The sequence below is a fragment of the Pseudopodoces humilis genome, chromosome 1, assembly GCF_049639895.1.
Source record: "Pseudopodoces humilis isolate 2021_Gansu_Grassland_sample_001 chromosome 1, ASM4963989v1, whole genome shotgun sequence".
NCBI lineage: Eukaryota > Metazoa > Chordata > Aves > Passeriformes > Paridae > Pseudopodoces > Pseudopodoces humilis.
The window spans coordinates 64,552,436-64,574,918 of record NC_142200.1 but is presented as its reverse complement, the minus strand read 5'-3'; the positions used below and the strand labels follow the sequence as shown (position 1 = coordinate 64,574,918).

General features: G+C 41.0%; 1 protein-coding gene across 4 annotated transcripts in view; it reads right to left on the bottom strand.

Annotated features, from left to right (window-relative positions):
• The window catches only part of PTPN3 (protein tyrosine phosphatase non-receptor type 3), a 160,190-nt gene that overhangs the window by 119,589 nt on the left and 18,118 nt on the right, over nucleotides 1-22,483 (bottom strand). The window contains exon 1 of one of the 4 annotated variants that reach the window (XM_088056522.1): nucleotides 1,769-1,888. The exons of 2 other annotated variants lie outside the window; for them this stretch is intronic. The gene's annotated coding sequence lies outside the window, so the exon portion shown is untranslated. Of the gene's footprint in view, nucleotides 1-1,266; nucleotides 1,395-1,768; nucleotides 1,889-22,483 lie in introns of those variants that run through there. One more of the 4 variants, XM_088056518.1, reaches the window with a different exon arrangement.

Here is a 22,483-nt window from a genome sequence, read left to right as displayed (position 1 = left end):
AGTGTTAAGAGGTCTTCCAGGAATCCACTGCCAGCAACATTAGAGTGTTTAATGAAACAAAATTAATCTTATCATCACAACTTGGACCTCCAAATGAGCTGTTCTGTTAAGTGTACTTTGAACTATGCAGTGTTACATTTTTTCTCATGAGCTAGAAAACAAAAATGTATTAGGTATTTGTACCAACCTATCAAGACATTTTTGCCACGGGACAATGCCAGAGAACATCACCATCATAAAAATTTAGCATTTGTATTCCATTAGTGAGCAAGCCTTTCTAGATACAGTAACTGAGCAGACCCTTCTTCCCTACAGTTGTTTGTTGACTGTTTCCCGTAAGATCAAACCTACTCCGGTAATAGGCACAATTTGCTTCTTGTACAACTAGTTGCGGATTTTTTTTTTTTTTTTAAAGTGAATATGCAACTGCCCTCCAAAGCTAAATATTCTACACATGTACATTCACTTTTTATAAGTAATCTTTCAATGCAACACTGTGCAAAATTAATACTTCAGTAATTTATGTGTTTCTACTATAAAGTCAGTTAGTGATAAACAGAGTACCAGTACAAATATTTAATTGCATTTAAGAACAAACTTGTTCTGTTTTCTGTTACACAGGTATTAGGACAGTAGCAATTTGTGTGACAGGGTGAAGAGTACCACAAGGGAAGCAACCATCCTAGCATGGAAGACAAAAAAAAAAAAAAAATTAAAAAATCCCAACTGTATCTTTGAAAGAGAGGAAAGCAAGGAGCAACAGAAGGAGAGACTGACTAATTATTTCAGATGAGTTCAGTCGAGAGAGGAAACGAGATGTGCTGAAAGATGAATGAGAATTTTATATTAAAAGCAGTATCCTATTTTACTGCTGTTGCATCTGTTCCGTAACGCCAGTGAGGCAAATAGTTGTCACACTTGGCATATATGGATATATTATATATATCTTACAGACATACTGGATATTTTTGTATCTCCACAGGGCAAGTCAGCACCCAAAATGCTGAAAAGTAACCGCTGTGGAGCCCCGGCAGCCTTTGTGGTGGGTCGGCTGCAGATAACTAGTCTGTGGTACTGTGGTATCTCCGGGCTTTGGGGCTCTGATCCCCCGGCAGCCCCAGCCGGGCAGGGCCGCCCTGCGCCCGCAGCGCTCCCCTCTCTCCTAAACACGCCCGAGGCACTCGGAACTCGAGAATACTCTGAAGTCGGGTGCTCTGCCAACGACTTGGGGAAAAAATCCGGGAATAGAGAAGAAGACAAACTCACCCTGTCTTAACAGGCAGCAAAGGCGACTGCAGAGGGGAGCCCGAGGAGGGGACGGGACCTTCCCCGTGCCCTCCCCCGTGCCCGGCGCTAAACGCTCAAGGCGCGGAGCGGATCAGAAAACGGAGGGACAAGGCGGAGCGGAGCAGCGCCGCCCCCCGAGGGCACGGCGCGGCACGGCACGGCACGGCTGGCCACGGGCTGACAGCCCGGCAGACACGGCCGCGCACCTTCCCGCTCGCTCTCCCCTGTCCGCCCGCACCAGCCGCCGGGAGCAGCGCTCGGCCCCGCTCTCCCGCGGGGCCCGCGGACAGCCAGGCACCGGCGCGGAGCCAGCCGTCCGCCCGGGCACTCCGCCGCCCCGCCGAGGTGCAGGAGGAGGAGGAGGAGGAGGAGGGAGGTGCGGGGGCGGCCCCGGCGGCACCGCCGCCCCCGCCACCCGAGGCGCCCCGGCGGCGCCAACTTTCCCCGCGCCCCGCTCCGCTCCCGCCGCCTCGCCCGGTACCTGCCGCGTCGCCCCGCGCCGCCGCCCCGCTCCCCCAGGGGGCGCAGAAGGCCGTCACGGCCGTCGCGGCCGCCGCCACCGTGCGGACCGAGGAGAGCAGGTGCGGAGCGCGGGACCACGGAGCCGATCCTAACCCCGCTCCCGCCGCCGGCTGCGGCTCCTGCGCCTGGGCTGGGCGGGCGCGGCGGGGCGGGGCGCTGAGGAGAGCCCGCCGCCCGCGCTCGCCCCCTAGCGGAGGGAGCGAGCGGCCGGGCCCGGCCCCGGTCCGCCGCCCGCCCCGCCGCTGCTCTCCGCCTCGGCTCCGCTCGGATCCCTTCGGCGCTTTCCGCCGTTTCCGCAGGGAGAACGGGAGCGGGACCACCGCAGATGGCGGGGCTGGGGCTGTTCCCTCGCTTCCCTTCCCGCCCCGCTGCAGCCCTGGCGGGGACTGCCCCGCCGCCACCTGTTCCCGCAAGGCCGTGGTGGCCCCGGTCCGTCCCGGGTCCCTCACTGCCCACAGCTGCTCCGCGCTGGCAGCGCGGCACGAGGAACTCTAGTGGCTGGCTCCAGAGGCTGCCACGAGCTTGGCACACCGCCGGCCGGCGACCCCTGCCAGGGGACGAGGAACCGGGTGTCCCTCGTGCCATCGCCTGGGGAAGTAACGGGGCCGGCACAGGAGGTGCGAAGTGTCACCACAGCCCGCAGCTGGCTGCACCTCGCCCGATCGCCTTCCCCCGCGGCGGGAAGGCCAGTCTGGCCGCCGGCGAGGCGCGGCGAGCTGGCCGAGGAGCGGGGATGCGTCTCCTGCTCTCCTGCTTCCCTCGCTTCCCTGCTCCCCGCCGGGCACTGCGCTGCCGCGCCGCCCCGAGGGATCAGCTCAGGTCCTGCAAGCGGAGTAACTGTGTCAGAGCAACTTTACACCCGTGCTAATTAACTGAGGCTTTCTGCGGCGCTAATTAACTGAAGCGGAATACCTCAATGGCCAAGCAATCCCCTGGCATGTTTTCTCCAGTTTTAAAGAAATTTCCAGGTGCTTGGTCCTTGTGTCACAGTTGTGCTAATGCGACTGTACGTGAGAGCACTGAAACAGTCTGGGTTGAAGTATTCAGATAAACCCTCCAAAACTGTGTGAAACTTGGATGGTGTTCTCCTGATCTGTTTTGGCCCCTGCCTTCAGCCATCTCTGTTGACCCAAATGCAGAGTTTGGAGTAGAGAGAGTGAACCGATGCGCCAGAAGCTCCCTGCAAGAGACCCAGATCCAGGAAAAAAACCACCAGAGACAAGCCGGAGAAAAGCATATCAGATGATTCCTTGACATGGCTGTATTATTTCAAATTCCAAATTGCCCTTCCAAGCTTAGTTCAGGGACCTCTGAACTGCAGTACACAGGATAAGTATGTCTGCTGTGGAGAAGGGGCATTCTAAAATGCAATTTAGCTCTTGCCATCTGCTTATCTGTACTGCTCTTCTAGTGAGCCATTTCTTGGGATGCCAGGTTCTTGGCTAGTTTGGAGAAAGCGGCTTGAAGGAAGCAGCTCTGTTGAAGGCAGAAGAATGGGAGCCAGCTTGAGCATGTCCACAGAGTACTGCCTATCTGATTTTGAGTGCTGGGAGGAGTGTAGCTATGTCACAGGTTTTCCCACCAGGTACAATGCCCATTGCTGCTCAGCACAGCTGATTCTTAGGACTTTGCAGATTTCCTATAGGCTTCTCTGTCTTATGCTCGTGTTCACTAATATCTACCCTGAAAAGTGATCTATCCCAAATGTTTGAGGAATCCATCTAATAATCTAATCTCCTGTCATTTACTGAAGGTACATAATCTTCCATGCATTTAAATCCTAGTGGAATATTGACTGGCTTTATTCTATTTAACTGCTTCTTCTCAAAGTGAGAATTAGTTCACTTGTTAAGTCTATGACATTACTTCAGGATGTGAATTTATTTAACTCTGGAACAATAATCGTGTTAAAAATCGTGTTAAATTGCCATCCTGAATCAGCCTGTTAGGTCAGTGTGTTTCCACCAGAATGTCTCCTACTTAATAAGTGAGGATCAGACCCAGCTAACACTTAGTGTCCTATGGAAGGAAGTTAAATTTTCTTTGAACTGATACTTGACATTTTCCAAAATACTTTGCAAGCAATAGTCATCGTCTTTTCCTTTAGAGATAATACAGGAAAACAGTGCTACATAACAAATACAGAAATTGAACACGACACCATGGCCCCAAGCTGCTGCTCTCCATATTGAATGTTACTGCATCTTGCCCTTCACAGTCCCATTTAAGGGACATGTAGGAGCATTAATTCAGAGGCATGAGAGCCTATCCATTCCAATTAATCACAGTCATGGCCTGATGACTTTAGAGATGAAATACGATTGTATCGGGCTTTTGATTTGGTGGTACAGTTCCTGGACTCAGGTCCAAATCTGTGCAGCAGACAACTCTTTCATTACAAACATCAGAAATTCTGCTGCTGGGCCTTGAAGGAAATATGTAATCCCAGTCTTTCCCTGAATTAAAACTACTATGCATTTTATCAAGTGCTATCAGTCATGGCAGTGAAGAAGGGTAAACCCCCATTTTTGATTGGGAGTTGCAGATTTAATGTGAACAGACCACAGCTTTCTATTGCACACAATTACTTTCAGCTCCAAAATTCTGTACTTGGAAAGTATTTTCCAAAATTCCTAGACCTTTTGGAAAGGCAGAGAATTCTATAGTGGTTAAGAGCATGGGAGTGAAAAAAGAACTTAATACCTAGGACTGCCACGCATGGGATACCATAGAAACACTGTCACCAAAAGATAATTTCCCCCTCCAAATATGATATCAGCTTATAGCAAACACTTGTGTATATGAATCTTCTACTCACCACATACTTGTTAAAGTTATGCTAAATTAGATAAATATTAATTAATTTAGTGTAATTTATTTTCCTATCTCACGATCAAAAATGTGGACAAGATACTAATTCCATGAGAATAACAACCTCAAGTTAAAAAGAAAAACCACTACTCCTCTCTGAAAAAGCCCCCAAACAAAAAAAAAAAACCAAAAAAAAAAACAATAAAAACAACAGGGTAAAGGTTGTGTCTGTTATTTTCACCTTTTGTGGTTGAGGCCCTATCATTTTCTGTAATTACACAAACACACTCTCTTTTTGCAGGATCATTTCCCATTCACTGCAGGTTTCAACGGCTGCTTCACCCTTCACTGCACGTGTTAACTCCTACAGACTGGATGTCTGCTCTCATCCTCTTGAGTATTGAGCTGAAGACATCTAGGATACAGTTTTTCAACTAAATTCCTGAGTGTTTTTATTCACACCTCTGAGCATTTCTTTAAGTAAAAAGAAATCACAACCTGAACCTCAGGTCAGTTTACTCAGGAAAAAAAAAAAAAGCTCAGTTACTGATCAGAGGGAAAAAGTCCAGCTGGAGTAACTTCCTCAGTATCACCCAGAAGTGCTGTCATGGTAACAAACATCTCTGAGAGCAGTTTGAGCAGCTGCCTAGCCAGGGATCAGGTCCTGATTAAAACCAGACGAGGAAAAAAACTGTGAGTATTGTTACTTTTAATATAGATAAGTTCTGCAGTTATGTTAGCTAGTAGTGATTTGAGGAAAAGTGTGCAACTGTAAAAAGCTGTCGATGTTCTATCCTGAGAAGTGTTAAAATGCAGGGTGGATGTATCTCTGAGCCACTTGGTCTAGTGCAAGTTGTACCTGCCCATGGCAGGGTGCTTGGAACTAGATCTTTAAGGTTCCTTCCAACCCAAACCCTTATGATTCCATAAAATATGCGTGCACACACACACATACAGATTTTCAGAACTTAATCAGCCAAATTTTGGAGGAATTCCTTCATGTCAACAAAAGAGTCCTTGCTGTCAGAAGCATGGACATGCTGAAGCTTCTCAAAAGGTAGTTACAAATAGGGAGTTTGTGTCATTGTTTTTGATCAGCAATTCCTTATCTGAATTCTTCTTGAAAAGGCAAAATTATGATCAGTTCAGTCAGAGGCAGAAACTCATGATGGGAAACTTCATCCCAAATAATTACATTCTGGTACAGTTGTAACAGAAGCAGGATCTTTATATGAAAAATACTTGACATCTGAGCTGTGGTCACTCTGCCTTATAGATAGATCTGCATATGTGAGCACAGAATAAACTTCTCTCCACTTCCAGAGACACTGAAATTCTAACCACCGTCTCCTTATCTCAAGTTCAAAAGACATTTGAAAACATAAACCAACTGTAGACTTCCAAAAAAAAAAAAACCCAAAACCCTAAGTGGCTTAAAGTATGTTAGCATTACCACAAAACACCAGTTTAAGTGAATACAGACTGGGAGTGTGAATACACACAGGGAGTGAATGTTCCCAGCAGTTAGACAGTAAATTGTCTGGCCAAAGTAATTTATATGCTTGCACCATCTTCATGGATATTGTCCTCCTCCCACACTTTGGCTGACATTTCTGAAAGTGCTTACATTTACTTGCAAGCATGTATGAAGCAAGTCATGTGCTGATTAGTGAAATGTGTATCGTGAAATATTGGTTAAACAGGGTGGAAGGGTGCCAGAAAAAATTGATGCTGGAGATATGCCTTCAATGTTGCACTTACAGTGAAAGTTGTACCAGACTATAAAGAAGTATTTCTAAGGGAAAGAGTGAAAGTATTATCAACTCAGGAATTTAAACTTTGATACATTAAAACATGTAGCTAGGAAATTACTTTGCATGTCCATCTATAAAAAAATAAGTAATCGTTTTTATATCTACTTTGATTATCTGATCAGTAGTATACTGAATATATATTTACATGAATATTGGCTCTTCTGTTACTGACAAATATTAATCTCAAATTATTGTTTTGGCATAGTATTCCTTTACTGCTCCTTATGGCCATTCAAAGGTTTCCTCTTATCAGTAATATATAATGATTATAAATTATGAAAGAGGGAGACATATTGCTGGAACTCACATATTAATTTTTTTTTTATTCACCTATAACAGTATTTCCCCACTCCAGGACATGTCTTTTTTAATCTCAAAAAAATATGATTCATAGGAAAGAAGTGTCAAATAATTTTTGTTTTGTCTAAAATTTGAAAATGTTTTACATTTAGCAATTAACCATGAAAAACATATTTAAATGAATCTTATTTAAATCAACCCAGCATATATATTTAATATAGCTGCACAAGAGAAGCAACATGGTACTATGCTAATATCCTGTAAAACATATTTAGTTCCTTTCAAAATTACCTCTCCCTGAAGTAAAACAGGAGCCCATTTTAAGTTCTGCATCATTAGAATTTGAGATGGAGCATTGAAGAGAGCTGTTTTAATTGAAGCCTAAAAGATATGGAATTGAGCCTTTAGGGAGTGTTGGGCACTTTTCTCGTTGTTCTGGTTGATTGATTTGCATGATGTGGGTGGGGAATGTTGTTGATCAGGCTGTCCATTTTAATTTTGTACTGGTTGTACTTCAGCTTTAAAGTGAGGGGCAAGCATACAAGCTTTAGTACAGACACCGTGCTGCAGGCCAAAATAAGTAAAATAGCACTATATACACTCTTGAAAAGTGTGATATTTAAGTCAACTCAGAATATCATATGCTGCAATACATTATTTTTAGTCTTATGTTGAGTGCCTTTTCTTTTTTCTTTTCCTGATTTACATGTATATAAACAAGGCGGAATAAAAGTCTTTAAACCTGACATGTCACTGTCCTGGTTCCTTGAGAAGTACTGTTCTGAATTTAGCAGACAACCAACAAGCATTAATGATGAGACTTGAGATGTCCCCTAAAGGAAAAAAAACCCCCTAAAGCTTATTTTGCTCTTCTGATTTACATTGCAGGGTATGCCAGATCTGGCTGCCATCCTATGTCTTACCACTGCCTAGTGTCCTATAAAATCACTCTACTTGGGAGAGGCTGGATCAGTCTCCTCATTTGTTGCTATATACACACCTATTGCAATCAGACTTCTTTTTAAAAAAGGCAGAACTCTGCACTTCTTGTCTTTTGTGAACCATTTCTACCCAGCATGTTTAACTGGGTAACTGTTCCTGCTACATTGTTTGTGATACTGCTGGGACCATTGTGAAAATCAAAAGCACATTCCAACAGATGACACACAGGCCAATTAGTGACAGTACTAGTTCTGCACTACTTGGTGTCCTATATGAATGGAACAAAAAGCCTTCCCTTTTGCCTGTGTTATCATACAATGGTGTTCATTAACGCTCAAAAATGGAGGAAAAAACCCCCACCACCAAAAAACAGGTCTCTTTCCACCCACTCCCCACCCCATGACAAGGAAACTATGTTTCAGGAGATGAGTAATAGAGCTGTTTTTTTTCTAAAGGTTAAAATCAAGGCAAAAAATAAAACCTTAACCATTCTTCTATTAAGAGGTTCTTAATTAAATGTGCAAATGCCTCAATATTTTTGTATTCAGTACAATTCAGTCCACTAGCACATGGGGTTACAATGTCCCTAAGGGGAGAAGACATAAAGAATTAGGTCTGGAGTCTGGGGAAGTCAAAAGCTTGACTAGACTAATTGATTTTGCAGGCTGATGTTTTAAAAACCTATACAATGAAAATACTAATGAGTTCCTTTTTTGGAAGGATGAGAAGGAGTTCTAAATTTAACTATGAACTTTCAGTAACTTTCAGTAACTATGAGGTATTTGGTATTTAGGTATCCAGGTATTTAGGATATAAAGCAGCTGGAGAGATTATCCTCCTGTGAGCCCTCCAAACATGTCTCAGATATGTCTCGTGCTATTTGTTGTGACAGGCACGAAAAAGCAGAGTGTATCAAAGAGCTTATTTCTGGATTCTAATCAGGAGCACGTATTCTCCAAGCTGTGGTTTCACGGCCCTGCTACTGCAAATATGAGTGGGTAGGAGTGGAACTCAAGGGACATAGACTGTGCATTGCCAAACCCAGGTGCAAACCCAAGGTTCATAGTTTGTTGTCTGGTAAACATTAAGGGTTGTAATGCACAAGTTTTAGATTTAGTCTCTTCAGACTTAGATTTAGATTAAAATCTCACTCTAGACTTTCTACATACCCATGTTATATCTGACTTTCCATGCTGTTCATACTTATGAACCAACTCTCATGTGAAATTATCTGATGCTCTGAAAAGACTGTCGTCATTCTATGGATTACACACAGAGAAAAATTGAAAGAGATTAATTGAAAGGTGTTAAAATAATTCAGATTTTTAATTCTGGCCTCCTGTCAAAGCCCTCAACTACAACATACCATTTAATATTGGAATATTACATATTCCGTGTCACAAAGTTATCTTTCTGGAGTTTACTGAACTGTGTTAAAATGTTTGCCACTTTTAAGAACAAACATAACCTCCTGATTTTCTTCCTCTTTGTTACAAAACTATTTCTTAATGTCAACATGATTTCTCAAAAGCTAGACTTTGAGGCAGCACAAAGCTATCCGGACAATGGTGTTAAGTTTTCCTCTCCCTGAATCACCTTGTGGTGGAATTTGCAGCGAAGCTGTTGTCCTTGCAAGGCAAAAATAGGAAAATAGGCTCTGAGGTGCTACTTTAGATACTTAGATTGACTCATTCCTGTCCAGAGTAAATAGGAACAAAATTTATTATCCAGGTCCCAGCACTGCAGTCAAGTGCTCTTATTTCTAATTATTCCAAGCAGAGTGAGGCATGTTCTTCCTGGAGTGACCAGGTATGTAAGTAACCTATGGATTTTCTTTAGTCAGAGAAATAGTCTAATCACTATCTCCTACTTTCCTAGCAAAAAAGGAATTGATATCTAGATTAGACATGTGGTAAGAGTGACATCTGATGGCTCTGAAATCCTCAGGATGGTGGAGGAGGACGTGCTGATTTTTAAAGGGTCACATATAGGTGTTTTACCATTTTATTAGGAAAGGTAGGAACAAAACAAGGATTTTGAATGCCACTAAGCACCTAGTTCTACTGGGATCTGCAGTTTTTGGTGCTCAGATGCATTCAAATCCTGTGTGGAGATAGTTTGCTGATGTGGAGAGTTTTTGTACCCTTAGTTGACTACCATCCCTATAATAAACAAATATACAGCACCGTCACATGTTCTTCCTTTCCTGCCTTCCACTCCATGTGGAATTTTTATAATTCTTGAATTGCAATATGACATAATCACCAACATTTCCTCTGTCAGCACTATCTCTCTGTAAAGCCTGATACCTAGCAGAAATTGTTTTCAAAGAAGAGCTGATCTCATTGCTAATGCTTGTCCATAAAGATGTTTTGGCATAATAAAATTCTGTATAAACTGGTGTGTTTGTTATTGAAACAAACCTTAAAGATTTCATATCTATTTGAAAAGGAAAAGAAAAAAGATAGTAACTTGATTACTGGATGAAAATGACAAAGCAAAAGAATTTTGGAAATTTTCTGGTAGTTGAAAGACTATTATAAGTATGGAAAGAAAAAAATTAAGTTGATAAGAGTAGGATATTTGGCCTTTATGCAAATAATTCCTGAGGCTTCTCCTCCAAACCTTTCTTTATGAGTCAATAGCTCAAAGTAGCACACACCAAACACTGCTGTAACCTGGTATGCTGCTGTCTGAAAATTTCAGATTAGACTCTGTTAAAAAATTGTCAAAGAACAGACCACAAAATAAAATGAGGGTGGGGGTAGGGAGGGGAAAGGGAGGTGGCAGTGGCTGCTTACAGTGGGTTAGAGGCTGCTGTTGTGGTCAGAGAATTATTTGGAGCAAAATAGCTACAGTTACAGGTAGGGAATATAAATGGAAATTTGAACGAAATATATACAGTTATATGACCCACTAATGACTCCAAAAAAGGGCATAATATGAATGACTCATGGAATTAAATATAATTCCCTCCTGCAATAGTTTTATCATCAAACAAGGCTGCACTTGAATTAAATGGAAGTGAGGGCTATATGATGGGGTCCTACAGCTATGCATCAGTGACAGCAAAGGCTACACAAGTTTTTTTCCATTATAAGCAATATAAGAGAGAAGCATTTGCAAAGGGGTGACTCAGATCAGAGGGCTTTCAGTTTGACTGTGATACACTAGCTCAGATAAATGCACTCATTATTTTCTATAGCCTGTGACCTTTCCTGATTCATAAATAGCAACATTTATTTTTCTGCACAATATTTATTTTAACACTGTTACTATTGATTTCACTGTATTCCATCATTTGTTCCATTTGTAGAGTTAGGCTCACTTACTAATATAAGATCAGCAGCTTTCTAAAGGCAAAGAAAATAGCAAAGTCGTGCTGGGATTTTAACAACTGGGAACAGAAATAGCCTTTGACACAATGCTTTTAAACTATTTTTTTTACTACATGAGACAATTTGTTTTTAAAGAACTGTGATGTATCTTACAGACACATGTCCAGCAAAGCATAGTCATTAGAGAAGTAAAACAAACATAATGACCTCTGCTTTGCTGGCCACCAAAACAGCACAGGCAAGGAAGTGAAGAATTTTACAAGGTCCTTCAGAAATATAAACCCAGAGACTATATTGCAAATGTTCTTCCTATCATTTGCACCGCTGTCTCTGAAGGTCATTTCTAATTTCAGTCACAATTTGCATGAAGTGAAAAAGTAATTTAGATACACTGCTAAAAGGTTTGTGGGTTTAAGGGACCATATATCGCTATAAGAAGCTTCTGAATGCTTACATGCCAAAAAAAGTTGCACAACTTCAAGAGATATCGTTTGCATATTTGAAAAAGTGAAACTTCAAAATAATAATAAAAAGATAACCAAATTTTTTTCTCATTTTCCCTCTCCTGCATCACATATGCATATTTCTAAAAAGATAAGAAGAATGAACTTCATTGCTGCTCTGTTACAAATGTCTGTAGAGACAAACTTAAACAATTATTCACTTCTCAGAATAAATAAAGCAAACAGCAGCTTTCTTTCCCTGGAAATTTTGGCATCATTTATTGATACGAAACCACAAAGAGCCTCTGGTATTTAAAAGCTATTAGGAACCCAATCCAGCCAGCCTTTCTTCTGTCTACAGCTTGAATGAATTGGCTTACTCTTAGGAGTGAATACAGGATGAGAGCATTGGGTTTGCCCCTTGGCGTGGGTGACTGCTGTGCAGCATTGCCCAAGCTCATCCTGTCAGAGCAATAGAGCTCAGAGTTTAAGCTTCCCTACAATCCCTGGTTTAGCACAAGCTTTTTATAAGCTCTCTGGTAGCCTGTTAATGGTACAGTTTACATTGATTATAATGACACCTAAGAAATAATTAAGGGGGAATATTTAAACTGTGTCTGAATTTAACTTGTTCTGTGTTGTTATTCAGATCATCTGGTGTGAATATAACCTCACCTTGAAAACATATAGGTAAAGGTAGAAGATAAAAAAATAGATAAAAGTAGTATAGAAATATAACAATATTCTATGTGAGATGGGGGCAGGTCTGGCTGATTTCTTCCTGTCAATACCAAGACAACTGTTACATGCAAGGGATTCTTTGAGTTTGCATGTTCAATAAATTCAACCTTGGCAACTGTGCTGACAACCAGCAGTAGGCTTATAGACCATAAATCCGTTAAAAAAATCTTTTCTTCCATCTATTGTGAAATTCGGGAAGTGCAGCTCAAAGAAATGGAAGAGATATGGCAGGTCTGAAGCAAATGCTGAAGAGCTTGTGATCTCCCCATGCTTATTTATGTGATGAGTCCTAACAACAACATCAGCATTTCCTGCAAGTCACATTTGTCTGTGAGTCTTTGGTGATTTGTGGCAGAAATGGCAATGCATCCTTTCGTCTGTAACCTGTACATGACTTTTAGGAGTTTCACAGGTCTATCCAGATGTCCCTTGCAGTTAAATATCTTTGTGTCTCTTCCTCACACTGAGGTAATTGCCACCATGGATGATGTGTGTTATATGTTTAGACATATACTCATGAAAATATAGTATTTTTAAAGGCATGCAGTTTCAAATAACCCACTTCCATAATGTTCATAACTTAGTGCAGAATCTAATAAGATTTGTAGTCCATGCTAGAATAGGAGTATTTAGAATATAAATTATTTTGTAGGATACCAACTGCAGAATGCTATTGCCATTAACTTTGCAATGCCAAACTTCATGCAACAGTTTGTTTGATACCCTCAGTACCAAGTGCCTAGATATTAATGGAACTAGCACAGATTTTCACTTCAAAAGCATGCAAGTGTTCAGAACTAGTTATTTACTTTTTATAGTTAAGATCTAGAAAAAGAGTCTTAAGTAGAATATTATAGCTCTAATATTTTGATGGACTTATTATAAGGAGTGGTTTTAGCTAATTATTATTATTTATTATTACAAATTATTAATTGGTAAGTTTTCTTAAAGAATTATTTGAAGAAATTGACAGTGGTAATCTGTATAACACTGGAGCAAAAATTATGCCATTTTCATTTTAAGGTATACTTTTGAAATATCTTTTGTGCACTTAGTGTAATAGAGAGCTTGTTTCAATACAATATTTCACACTGAAAATAATATTTAGCCAAGGGTATAAAATATTGTCTTGGGGTGACTTTATGATACTGGTATCCCCAATCGTCTAGTTTATGTCATATATTAAGTTCTGCACTTTTAAGACTGGCTTTGAGAGCAAGAGAGGGGGAAGAAGAAGCGCGCAGTTTGTGTTAAAAAAAAAACATCACTCCTACACACATCTCGCTGGCTTGATTTTCATTAACATTTTCAGTCAGGCAGCCCTTGGTAAATATTAACAGTTCATAACCATTTTAGTTTCTTTTAAATATTATTTATTTCTATTCTAATAGAGGGTGGGAATAAGTAGCCCCCCTGGTGACAAAACTAATCTCTTTGTATTGAAATGGATATTAAAAAAAAACACTTCATGTACCTAGGGACTCTAAATTGCACATGCCCAGGTGCTTTATTCTGTGCCCATAGAAGTCCCATGGAAACTGAAGAGGACTGTACATATGCATGAAGTTAAAACAAATTTCTAAGCACTTGTAAGCTTCAGGGCGAGTTTAAAAAAATAATTAAGGAACCATCATTTTATTGCCTTCATATTTCCAGTGAAAAGAGCAGCATTTGGTATATTAATTTTATTTTTATTTTTTTTTTTTTTGTATCAGATAAAAGTGCTCTGTAACTCTGTACATCAAAGGAGAAAAATGAAATGCAGGAAATAAAAATCACTGTCAGCCCAATTGTGTAAGAAGTTTTCTATGGAACATGTTTTTTCAATATCTTAAAGGAACTCCTCCAGATTGTATTTCAGGGACAATATGATAGTTTAGACTTAGAAAGTGACACCAGGCATCTAAGAACTGGAAAGCATTGCTTGTCAGTCACTTCTGAGGACGACTTGAAAAGGATTACTGCAACAAAATAAATTGAGCATGAACTCAAATGACTTGGTAAAGCTGAGTCATAGCAAATATTTCTATGATGCTGACTGCCTGAGAAACCAGGCCTTTCTGTTTCATAATGGCACAAACTACTTTTTAAAACAGTCAACGGTGCTGGTTTCCGGTAATACAAAAAATCTGCCTTTACACAGAAGACAAATTTGTGATTTAGTCCTCTTTAAAATGCAGAAGGACCATACCTGCCCACACACTGTATTTTTTATTTATTTTGTCATTTGCAGAAATGTAACATAAGGATAGGGCTTGAAAAAATAAATAGCTTGAAAGGAAAAAAACAATTTGGCCTATAGATGAGTGGGGTTCCAGATGTAATTCTAGGGGTTTTTTGCTGAAAGGAAATGACCCTATAATTAATATAAGATGTTATGATCAACCAAATAAAACTTTCCATTCTAAAACTGAAACATGGGGGTTTTTGAGCATATGGAAGTGAGGAAAACACTTTTAGTACGGTCATACATTTAGCTGAGAATGAGCAAATAGATTATATTTAAAGCATGCTTTTTCTGGTAACTGGGAGTGAGGCTCAGAAACAAATCCCTTAAACCACTATTATTAGCCATCTCAGAGGAGAGAGATATTCTATCTGACTCTGCCCCAGTTTGAAGACCTCTCAGCAATTTGAAGAAATTGAAGTAAAACTATATGAAACTCATTTGTCCTAATTTCTAGGGCCTAGTAAAGAGATCCATATTACACGTCTAATCTAAGGAATGATGCTTTAGAGGGTTAGTCCCCTGCTCCCAAATATAAAGCTTTCTTCCCACCAGCTCTTCTTCTTTGCCCTAGAGAGGCTGTGATTTTATTTTATATTTCCAATATAAATGAGACTCTATCATCTTAATAGAAGCTGGGAACATTTAAAATTCAATATACAGTTTCTACATAATTGTAGAATTGTATTGAGGCACAGTTTGCAAGCACCACTTTCTTTTCTTGTTGCATTAATTAATTTGACGACAATCTAGGTGTGGTCTCCCAATTTACATTCAGTTAAACAGATAAATAAAAATATGTCTTTTTGTATTTTTTTGTCTTTTCATATATTTTTTTTTTTTTTTGTAATAACCTTTTTCTAAATACTCTTCAGAAAACTGCTGCCTATGTTTTCAGTACCCTGGAAAACTGATGGAAATTACCAGAAATGTGTGTCAAGTGGAAAAGAAAAAATTAGGAAACCTGTGTGAAATGGTAGTATAGCATTTCCTATGATGGCACCACAAACTCATGAACTTTAAAGAAAAAACCTTAAATGAAACAAATCCCATGGTGTCCTGAGTGGTTTTGAAAGAGCTTGAGCCAGGAAAACCACTAGTCTTTAACAGCCAAAAATACTGTGGATTTCTGCCAACCTTGTCTTTCTAGGTTTGTGTCAGTCCATATTTTCCCTGTCTTTCTGCTGGCTGCTTGCTTTCTTAGTACCTTAACTAAAGGGTAAGAAATAAAGCTCTACTTGGCTAGCAGGTCATGCTGATGAGTAAAAGCAGTATAAACTGCTTTCTTGGAGGCCAAAAATACCTTTCACCATGGAATCATGGAATTTTATTTAAATTGACAACTAGTACTTGTAGCAAGTGTCCATGCTAAAAAATAATGGTCTGGATACTTGAGGCACAGAGAAGTCAGCAGAGCTCAGGCATTACCTCCAATGACATCCAGCCAAATGGATACACTGTCCAAGGTAGCCACAAAGTTTACGCATCTCTATCGGATTCTGAAGCCTAAAACTCCAGAAAGCAGACTTTGTAGAGAGAAGTTAAATTTCATGAGATGAACTGATAGACCAAGCATACAATCTCTGCAGTGTATGCCAGTTGCATTACATCCTTCTAAACAAAAATTACATCACTTTCATTTCTGCCTGCATTGTGGGGATTTTAATAGGTTATTTACAGTGCATGATGATTGAAAAGAACAGCATACAGCTCCTGCTCAGCCCTGCTCGCTTTCTAGCACTACAAGTAAAGAAACAGCACAACCTCATTTTGGATGCAAAAGGAAATATCTGTTGAATAAAGTCAACACTTGAACTGAAGAGAGGGTGTGAACAACAGTAGACAGGTATCTGTGAGCAATTTTGAGCATGAATATGCTGGTTGTGGGAGAGGAGTGCTGCTTTGCAGGTGGGTAATTCATGGATGAGTCAGGAACAACTCTGGTGACAAACCTGCAGGAAGTGTAATTCGCATAAACCCTTCACACTTAAACTGCCTTCAAAAGAATGTGTCTGCAACACCAAATACTCTGACTATCCACAGCCAATAAAAGTCTTCACAAATCAGAGAGCTGCGATCAGTCAGACCACGAGAGCAAAGCCTGTGAAAGTGGCCTCTAGTTACTAAAAGAAAGTCACAAACAAAATGATCATTCTCAGAAACAGCTGTGGGAAAAAAAACCAAAACCCACAAAACAAAACAAAACAAACAAACAAAAAAAGAAAACAAAAAAATCCCGTCTCAGAGTTCTAGCACTTCTAAGAGTTCATAAGGTTATGGAAACGCTGCTGCAGGTTTTGTTTCCTTTTTTTTTTTCCTCTCTGAAAAAGGGAAGAGAGAATGACATAAACATAGAATTAGCTTTTAACCCGAAAAGAACGAATTCAGCAGCATAACAATAAGGCGGTTTCCCCCGTTTCTGTCGGAGGAAGATGCTGATGTGCTTCTGCACAAGTCCTGTGCCGCCCTCTGGTGCCCGCGGCCCGTCTCCGCTTCCCCGCCGGCAGCGGGGCAGGGCGGGCCGAGGGGAAGGAGAGGGAAAATGCCATTGTTGCGGAAGGTGCCGATCCTGCCCGTGCTGCTCCCTTCACCTTGGGTGGTACTTACACAGGCTTGCACCTCCGGGGAGACGCATTCCTTCCTCGGCTGGAGGTGCGCCCTTTGCGTGAACCCGGAGCTGCGTGTCCCCCGTAATCCCGCAGTTTCCTCTTTCTTCAGCAAAGCAGTTTTTATAAAGCTCCAGATTTGCAGCACTCAAACCTTCTGTAGAAATGCCCCAGACTTGAAGCTTTCAATCAAGCAAGAAACTGTAAACTGGAAGTCTGGAACTCTAAGCAAGCAGAGCCTTTTCTGCATCCAACAACGCCTTTGGAAGAGATCCACGCTGCTGTTTGCGTTGCAGGGCAGCCGACCAGCCTTAGTCATGGGCCAAGAACCTGTTTACACTAGTTTGCAGCGTGGTAATAACAATTTACGACTTCTGGAAATGAAGGGGTTTTGATTTGGGTGGTTTTTTGTTTTTGTTTTAAACTATGTGACATTATCTGTAAAGAAAACAGTGGAAGTCCCAGATGTATTAGCCCTGGTAAACTGAGCTGAGAGTTTGTTGCTGCTGATGCTCCCGTGGTTTCTGGTGTGTTGACACTGAAATCATGTGCAGTAACAGCCAAAATAGTTAAACACAAAGTACAAATCCCCTATCTAAGGATCTCATTCCGTAATTCCATTTTTCCTCTCTCAAATCCTTTCTGATGTGTACTGCAACCCTCTCACTGCATAGTTCTTTTCAATGTCATTTTCAAAAGTTTTGCCTTTTTCTTTACAGAAAGCAGCTTGCCATTTCCCAAGGATGCTCCCAAAAACTCTGCTGCTCTTCTGCCACTTATCTTTGTTATGATGATACACTTTTACAAGTGTTTGAGCCTTACAATATAAATCAAATTAGATTCTCTGCAGAGAGGAAGCAATGTAAATTAAGATGAGGGCTTGAGAGACATGTTGGCTGCTGGAAGTCTTTGGATGTTCAGCAGCCAGCAGAGCTCAAAACTGAGACTGAACGGAGGAGATGAGTTAACATCAGAGAGGGGAGCCAACAGCTCTGAAAGAAAGAGGAGGAATAAGAGTGTGACCACTGCATCATACAGCATGTTCCCATCTGTGTCTGTCACGGTGGGAGGAGGTGTCTTATTGAGCAAGCCACGCTGTTTCTCGTTGACTGTAATTACAGATACACCCATAACTGCACACACAAGCTTATCACAAGGAGCAGTTCACCTCCCTTTGGACATGAGCAATGCTACTATAGTTTCTGTCACAGGCAGTACCTTTATGCAGGTGGAATTTGGTAGAATTCTCCAGAAAGCTGTAAAGTCTTAATTTTAGTTTTCTAGCTACAGTGGTAATCTTGCCTAAATTATTCAGTACTGTAGCTCAGATACCAGTTCTGGGTCATCTCATGTAATAGTGTCCCTGATTCCTGTCAGAAATCCCACAATGATAGCAATATTTTTGGAAATATATGGTCATAACAGGAAGTTATACACACAATAATCCTGTCCCTATCTCACTACTCCTTGTACACATACAGAATCTAAGGAAAAAGAGCAGCTCACAGTCACATACAGATCACCTGTGTTTGGACAGTGCCACGTGCACTGAGGCTGCGAGGCCAGTTGTCATTCCATTAATTTTTCTGGTAGTTCTGAGGATTTGCCTCTTCTGCAACCCTGATGGGGTTCAAATCCTAGATCCAAATGAGGCATATTTTAAAAACAGACAAACAAGCAAACATAGGTTCCTGTATAAGCCGAGAACAGAAACCTTAAGACCTGCAAGTTACAACTTCACTTCTGGTGAAGTTTGGATCTGTCCTACATGCCTATAGCCAATGTCCGTGGCTGTCATTTTTCTAGTCCTAGCTTTCCCCAACTACTGACTCAGTCCTCGGACCTCTCCTGGTCATTTCCTACTGTGGTAACCATTTGGGTCCTTGATGAAGCTGCCAGCGTGCATAAGGAGTTGATGGACTGGGGACTTAGAGTCCAATCCATTTCTTCACTGAAGGTAAGAGGAAACTTCTTCCTGACATTGCTAGAAGTGCAAAGGGACTACATAGATCTAACTACAGCAGAATGAGGAGTCTACAACCCATGTGTTCCTTCATAGCTTTCGTAGCTCCCTGACACTGGATAAAGAAGTAGCTCTCCCTCACCACTCAGCAATAAAATCACCATAGCCAAGTAAAATTAATATTTTTTGTGATATTCTGTTTCATTCTGTTAATGAAACAGGTGGATCAGTAAAGCATATCAACAGGCTTGATCAAATACTTCTAATACTTAGTGGTATTTTCTAGTTTTATTTTCACGTTTCCCTGAGATAATGAATGGGAACATTGTAAATACATGCACAAATTCTCAACTGAGGTGTGTTGCATTAATTTAATATGGGTTTTAAACATGCTTTAATGAGCAGTTTGGAGGTTGCTACCCCACTGGCTTCTAAATTTTAGGCTCAAGATCAATTTTATGCTCTTCCAGTTTATTCTGAGGTAACAGTAATTACTCCTATTTTTAGGGACTAACAGTTTTGAAATTAACATTTATTTGATGCTGAATCTTCCTTCCATTAGTTTCCAAAGTAGGAATAAGATTTTCCCCACATGCATTTGGCTGCATTAAACCTTAATGAGAAAAACGAAAGAACAGATCTTTGCGAATTCAGTTAGCATTTGCTAGCACTTCATTAACTAATGCCAAATGCAGGAAGGAAGCAAACTTTCCATTCTTTAGGAAAATTAATGAATGTTCGTGTATTATTATATGGAAAAAATAACATAGGAAATATTATAACAGGCAGAAAGCGTATTATTCCATTCTGATACCAGAGAAGGAAAGGGGAAGCAAAATCTGACTTCAGTTTTGATCAGCTCATACAGTTACACTGTTGTTTTACAGTAAAATTTGCATTGCAGTTTTTTCCAACAGCAAGGGAAAAAAAAAATAAAATAAAATCAGGGTCTGGATTTTCCCTTTGCTTTCCCTGGCTGTAGCAAGCACTACCCGTGGTAGGGGTGATCTCAGCTCTTCCCGCTCTCTCTGTGCTTGCAGACCCAGTGAGGTGCTGGGGTGTGCTGGCTGGCTTGGTCACACTGTGCCCACTGCTGTATTTGAGCTCTGAGTGACCTGCATGGATGCAGCCAGCCCTGGCTGCCCAGTGCAGTGATGTTTTTATCCACAGTGTCATCTAGAGAGTCATGCTGCAGATAACCTAGTACTGGGAAGTGTGTGCCAGCCTCTGAATAGCTATGATCTCCAGAGATAAAACCTTCCTCTGCTCCCAGTTGTCACAATCAACCAACAACTGACTGGGACTCTTGTTGGCCACAACTGTGTTAAAATCCAATGTCTAGTGCTGCTGTGATGACTCCATGATGATCTTGCCTTCCCACTGGCCTTGGGACTGGTGACTGGGCAGTGAAATGCCCTGCACACATGTAGGGCATATTGGGTATATTCACCCATATATATCTCAGCATCTGTATACAACTCTTTGTAAAGCTGAAATACTAATAGTCACACTATCCAAAACAGAACTACAGTTAAGTATTGAATATATAATGCTTCTTGAGATAAATAAATCTTGTGAGTCACAGGGAGTTCCAATAGCAGAGGCTATTAAATTCAGAAAGGAACAGGAGTGTAAATGTCATGGCCTTTTGGGAACTGCAAGCTTGAAGGAAGGTGCCATCACAACATTTTGTCCTTTACCTCTTTTTTTCTCTTAGACTTTTCCTGAACCTCAATGCCTTTGTGCTTATCTGAAAGGGAAATCTGCAAGAGCATCATACACTGGGTTCTCCAAACTCATAAGGCTGTAATGCTCTCTGACCGTGTTTCAGGATCAAAAAGCAGGACCTTTTATCTCCTCACCGCAATACGTGGCCTGATGAGAGTAGGTGCAACTTCATTTCAGGGGCTTTAACTTTTTCTAGTTTGTTTTGGTGCTAAATATCTTTCAATCACAGCAATAAGCAAAATATCCAGCATCTTGTGATAGCAAATCCCAAAACTACTGTTGTGGAAGTTGGACCTTCAAAATTAATCAGGGTAAGATTTCATTTATAATTTTATTTTTCAAACATAACTTTCAGTAATCTGCTGATATTTGTATTGGTAAAGATGTTCAGAGTGTGCAGTTGCTCAGCTGGATTCCTACATTACCTTAAGAAAAATAAAAACTGGAGGCAATTGGTAAGTATGCTTGAACATGGAGATTGGACCAGATGACCCACTGTGGTCCCTCCCAACCTGACCCATATTCTGAGATTCTGTGAAATATCACCCTGGGAAAGGCTGCTCACCAGAGAAATGCCTCTCTGCTTGGCTAATCTGCAACTTGTCCACAGGAAATACTCAAACTAAGCAAGGTAGCAGATCACTGACTGCTGGGCCGATACTTCACACACAGGCTTGTGGGCACTCCTGATGGTGACTGGAAGCTATGGCTTGGTGTGGCCTTGCTCAGTCCTGTGAATTAGGGACACATTCTCTTCAGGCTTGGGGGGGGCCTCCTGAAGATTTATACTTGTTGCTAAGCAGTAATCTATGTGAATTTGAAGAGTCTCTTTGGAGGAGAATGATGGTTTTGGTGCTGTACAGAGATAGTATAACCCCGTGGCTTTTTCACCTCTAAGACAACTGGAATATACAAACTGATGGTGCAAGCAGCAGGAAACTAGCATTTAGCCCTGTACTGCATCCTGTCCTGGAAGAAAAAGGGCATTTCTAAAGGTATAAACCTTTGTAGGGCCAACTAGCAAGGAAGCCTGTAGTTTCTTCCTCTTGCTCTGCACCTGCCTGGGCCCTGGTGCTGGAGGTAATAAAGTGGGAAAGGGTGTATGAAGTGCCCTCCAGGGCATGATAGCTCTGAAACCTCCAGTATTTCTCCAGAAAAAGAGGGAAGGGAGGGGGCAGAACACACCTTCAGCTTTTACCTTTTCTATATGCCTTGATCCACAGATGAACTGATGTGAAATAGTAGGGTAGCCTTAAAAGTACAGTTATTTTTTCTTTTAAAAATAGATGTATTTATTTACACAATGAGTCCAACACCGATTCAGTGGCAACCACAACATTACCAATGGTCACAAAGGTAAAGCCACAGCTTAGATTGGATGTACAACTAACATAATGCATGACAACTTTATTGAAACCAGTGATAATTTAAGTGGCTTTATCCTATATAATACGTGGAAAGAAAACCTAGTGGCAAAGCCACTGGGAAAGAAAGGATGAAAGAAAGTTTGTTACCTTCACTTTGCTTCACTTTGAGGTTTTGTTTCTGGTTTGGTGGTTTAATTTTTTGTTTGGCTTTTTTTTTTTTTTTTTTTTTGCTTTTGCAGGTTTCTGCCTGAAATTAAAATTGGTTAATGAAGTTCTTCACTGCAAACTGTAGGTGCTCAAGGAGATTCTAATAAATGAAGTCTTGCATCTTAATCAGTTTCAAGCATATGAGAAAACTTTGAATAAATAAAATATCCAAAAAAAAATTTTTAAT